The sequence below is a fragment of the Panthera tigris genome, chromosome C1 (genome assembly GCF_018350195.1).
Source record: "Panthera tigris isolate Pti1 chromosome C1, P.tigris_Pti1_mat1.1, whole genome shotgun sequence".
Classification (NCBI taxonomy): domain Eukaryota; kingdom Metazoa; phylum Chordata; class Mammalia; order Carnivora; family Felidae; genus Panthera; species Panthera tigris.
Genome location: NC_056667.1, coordinates 119,279,124 through 119,284,743, shown reverse-complemented (window position 1 = coordinate 119,284,743; position 5,620 = coordinate 119,279,124).

Genomic DNA, 5,620 nt, shown 5'->3' with positions numbered 1-5,620 from the left:
AGAAAAGTTGTGTTTTCAGTGAAACGATATACCAAAAGCAATAATACCTTAATCTACTTACAAAACAGGATACAATAACCTTTCTGGATCTGCCATTCCGTGATAATAATATGGAAAAAACAAGAATAATGATGGGATTACATTTTATATAGAAATTAGATTCCAGGGGCACCAGTGTGGCTTACTTGGTTGATCATTGCACCCCTGATTCTGGCTCAGTCATGATCTCACGGTTTATGAGTTCGAGCCCCACGTCAGGCTCTGTGCTGATGGCACAGAGCCTGCTTAGGATTCTCCCTCTCTCTCTGCCCCTTCCCGACTCACGCTGTCTCTATCAAAGTAAATAAATAAACACTTAAAAATTAAAAAAAAAAAGAAATTAGATTCCAAAGTCAGACCATAATGTGGCAAATTTATATAGTTAACTTTTCCTAGAAAATCCATTAAATCACCCAAAAAATACAGCATGAATGTCTCTTGAACGATTATTGATGGCCATCAGTGCTAGGTTCATTGTGGCTGTATTTGCCCAAGTAGAAATGTGATGTAATACTTCTCAGTAAATCCAAACAAAACTCATTGTTTCTCCAGAAACAGATTTTTTTTTTTTTTTTTTTTTTTTTTTTAAAGACAGGTGAAGTGACTGTTTGGACTTTAAGGGTCATTTCCAATGGGGGGAATGTGCTTGTCTCCCAGTCAAGTGAGATGCTCACAAGCTGCAGACAGAGCAGGTGGACAGCCCCCAGCTCACCCTCTCTTCCTCCCAGGAGCACCCTCGGTGGAGAGGGGAGCTATGTCTGCTAGGGGGCTTTCCCCGTGTTAGGACACTCAGCACCCAAAAGGGTTAAAATAGAAGGGGCTTTTCTCTGTCACCTAACGTGAAGTCCAGGACTTGGGGATTCAGGGTTGGTCAATCAGGGCTCCGTGTGATTTTCTCTGTGGTTTCCCTCGTTTTCTCTGCATGGTGGCAACAAGTTCAAAATGTTACAGCAGCTCCCGGGATCACAGCTTTACATAACAATTCGAAAGGCAGGAAGAAAGGCCTGTTTCTCTTGAAGTCTCTTTTTTTTCCCCTGAAGGTAAAGAGACCCTACCAGTTTACCATTCCACGTGTGGACCATGGACCAACAACACTTGAGAGATTTTGAAATGAACAATTCAGACACCACCCCAGACCTACTGAACCATGATCTTCATTTTCCACAGCAGCTGGACCATTTTACATTCCACCAGAAAAGTGTAAGAGTTCCAATTTCTCTGCGTCCTTGACAATATTGTTATTTTTTTGTTTTTTAAATGATAGCCATCCTCGCAGGTGTGCAATGGTATCTTGGGAGTTTGATTTGCATTTCCGTAGTGACTAATGTCCTTTAGCATCTTTTCGTGTGCTTGTTAACATTTGTATATCTTCTTTGGGAAAATGTCCATTCAGATCATTTGCCCTTTTCAAAATGTGGGTGGTTTTTGTGGTTGTTGTTTGTTGTTGAATTGCAAGAGTTATTAAAAAAAAAAAAAGTTTATTTTGAAAGGGGGCATGTGTGCATGTGAGTGCAAGTAGGGGGAGCAGAAAGAGAGAGAAGGAGAGAGAGAATCCCAAGGAGGCTTTGCACTTACAGTGGGGGAAGGGGGGTGGCTCACCTCAGGATCCGTGAAGTCACAACCTGAGCCCAGATCAAGAGTCAGACACTTAACCAACTGAGCCACCCAGGCACCACTCAAGAGTTCTTTATTTTAGAATCTAGGCCTTTCACAAATCTATGATTTGCAAGTTCTTTCTCCCATTTTGTAGGTTGTCTTTTCACTCTCTTACTAGTGTTCTTTGATGCACACAAATTTTTAATTTTGATGAAGTCCAGTGTATCTATTTTTTTCTTTTGTTGCTTGTACCTTTGGTGTTATATTTCAGGAAACATTACCAAAGCCAAGATCATGAAGATTTTCCTTTATGTTGTCTTCTGACAGTTTTACAGTTTTAGCTCTTACATTTTGGTCTTTGATCCATTTTAGTTAATTTTTGCATACGGTGCGTGTTAAGGATGTGACATCATTCTTTTTCAAGGGAGACCCAGTTGTCCTGGCACCATTTGTTGAAGAAGATGCTCTTTTCCCCACTGAATGGTCTTAGCATTGCTGTCAAAATCAATTGGCCATAGATATATGGGTTTATTTACACACTCTCCATTCTGATGGTCTATTGTCTGTCCTTATGCCAGTACCATACTATTTTGATTATTGTGACTTTGTAGTAACTTTGAACTTGAGAATTATGCATCCTCCAACTTTGCTCTTTTTCAAAATTTGATGGATATATAGGGTCCCCTTGAGATTCTGTATGAATTTTAGGATTAAGTTTTCCATTTCTGCACAAAAGCCATTGTTATTTTCACAGGGACTGCATTGAATCTGAAGGTCACTTTGGGGAGAATTTCTATCTTAACAATGTTGTCTTCTAATATATGAACACAAGATGTCTTTCCCTTTATTTAGGTCTTTTAAACTTTCTTTTGGCAATGTTTTGTAATTCTCATTTACAAGTCTCACACCTTTTTGGTTGACTTTATTCCTACACATTTTATTATTTTCGATGCTATTGTAAATGGATTTTTCCTTAATTTCCTTCTTGAATTAACTCAATTGCTTGTATATAGAGCTAGAATTCATTTTCACATGTTGATCTTGTAACCCGCAACTTTGATGAATTCGTTTATTAGCTCTAACTAGTTTTTTTGTGGATTCTTTAGAATTTTCTACCTATCAGATCATGTCATCTGTGACTTAATCTTACTTCCTCTCCAACGTGGCTGCCTTTCATTTCTTTTTCTCACCTAACTGCTGTGGCGATAACTGTGATGAACAGAATTTCTTTCCTAATCTTAGGGAGAGAAGCTTTCACCATTGACCATAATGCTGTGGGGTTTTCATCTCTATCCTTTATTATGTAGAGGAAGTTGCCTTCTAATCCTAGCTTTTTGAGTGTTGTATCTTGAAAAGGTGTTAGATTTGTCAAATGCTTTTTTTTTTTTTTTAAATTACATACTGGTATAATTTTTTTTAAAGATTTGGAAACAACACCCAAAGGTCAACTTTCCCCTATTTCACATTCAAAACATGTAAGAAAGAGAAAGAAAAGAAAGCATGTTTTATTTTCCACTGTGACTGCCATCAGGCCTTCCTGAAGTCCTTAATGGGAATAATGCCTCGTATTTGCCTGGGGAAGTTTCTAAAGAAAGACAATCTGAGAATTTCCAGAATGTGTCACGGAGTCAATCATAGCAGGGTAAGGGTGGGTCTGGCTGTGGTGGCTTCACAGCCCTGTATCATTTCATCCTCGATAAAGAACACCATGATCCTGTGCATTTCGTGTCTAGCCAACAGAATATAAACGTTACCTCTAAAAAACAGCAAGGACTAACAGCTTTCTTGACTAGCGGAGCTCAACTGTCAAACTGTTCAGGAAACAGAAAAATATCCACTGGACCGTACAGACATCACACAAGACACTCAAAAAAGAAAAACAGGGAAAGCAAGAAAATCTTCCATGACAAGATCATCTGGGAAGCGAAAAACAAGTGGAACAGAGTGCTTCATAACACAACACTCGAGCGTCTTGAAAGCAGTTAAGTCTTTTCGCATCACTGTTTGACTTTGTCCCTTCGCGCGGGATTTAAATTTTGTCTATTTCCAAAAAGATACACGTTAAAAAAAAAAAAAAAAAACCAACAAGACTGCGAGTAAAAGAAATAGAGCTAGCTCATTAAACTTATTGCAAAGAAAGGAAAAAGAAATTTGCAAAGCAAATTTCTGCAACGAAGAATTAGAGATGAGCCACGATGAGAGACCAATTCACATCCGCTAGGATACATATGGTTTTAAAAATGGAAAATACCAAGTGTTGGTGAGGACGTGGAGACGTTGTAACTCATACGTCATGTGAAAGGGTGCGGTGGCCGTGGGACACAGGCTGGTGGCTCCTCAGTGACTTACACATAGAATTAACATATGACCTAGCAATTCCACCCCCAGCTGTATACGCAAAGCAATTGAAGACAGGGGTCAAACACTTACTTTTTTTTTTTTTTACAGACTCTTTATCGTTTTTTATTTATTTTTTGAGAGACAGAGACAGAGAGCAAACTGGGGAGGGGCAGAGAGAGAGGGAGACATAGAATCTGAAGCAGGATCCAGGCTCTGAGCTGTCAGCACAGAGCCCGACGTGGGGCTTGAACTCACAAACCGCGAGATCACGACCTGGGCTGAAGTCGGAGACTTAACCGACTGAGCCACCCGGGCACCCCTCAAACACTTATGTGAATGCCTATGCTCACTGCAGCATTATCCACACTAACCCAAAGGGGAAATTACCCAGTGTCTGCCGACAGATGAGTGGTTAAAATGTGGTTCACACATTTCAATTACATATTATTCAGCCATAAAAAGAAATGAGATTTGTTTTGTTTTTTAACTGATTTTTATTTATTTATTTTTTTGAGAGACAGAGAACAAACAGGGGAGGGGCAGAGGGAGAGGGAGAGAGAGAATCTCAAGCAGGCTCAACGCCCAGTGGGAAGCCCGATGCGGGCTCGATCTCAGCACAGTAAGATCATGACCTGAGCTGAAATCAAGAGTCAGATGCTTGACCGACTGAGCCGCCCAGGTGCCCCACAAGGACTTTGATCCATTGCTGCAACACTCCCTCCCACCTCCGTCCCAGCTCCCTTCACTCCCCACTTGCACCAGTGGAAGTGTCACCCACCTGGCTTCCTTCCTCCAAGTTCGTGCTAATGCTGACCCAGCAGATAAAGTGCTGGCAAAGCAACCCTCCTAAACACACACACCCAGAAGGGGGCAAGCACGGTGGCACATGCCCAGCGCCCTCTCCCAAACTCTCATCATAACGAGAGCTCAGGAGGGGGAAAGGTGCCTGCAATGGAACGGTCCAGAGCTCAAGCCCAGCTACACATGTGGTGAAATTTGGGTCACTGTTCTCCTTGACAACCACTCAAAAACACATGAATTTTTGCTCAAATAAGTCAAATCAGGAGTGATTTTCAACTACTGGCATCAAGTCACCTAGATGCTTCATGTGTTCCTCTTCTCCAATGTGTCTACTTGTTCCTCACCACTTGTGAGTATTGGATGTCTCAGCCTGGCGGCCAAAGTTCTTCCAAATCTAGTCTCTAACTACAGTCGAGCTTATCCAAGCCGTATAGCTCACTCCCTCCCACCCCACAGCAAAAGGGTGTCTGCTTTGCCCACATATAACAACTATTTCGAAAACTAGGGATGTTTCTTCTCAAATCACTTGGGCAATTTCCTCTACCTAAAGCCTCCTGTATCGTTCCTGGCCCCTTTCAAATCCCACCCCTGGGCAAGTCACAGCTCTTTCAACACCTCCTCCCCTGCAGCCTTTGCACCCACCCCATGGTTGTTTTCCTGTGAATGTGTGGTTTGAATGGTAGCTCATGACTCTTTATTAGTCATCATCTCGTATTGCTACCAATCTATTTCATGTGTATTTCTTTTGTCCATCAAATCATGTCTTCTGCGTCCTACCTCCTCACGATTGTTGCAGGTGGAGTTCCTTAGGACACAGATGCAGAGGTGATTAGTGTGCAGGAGG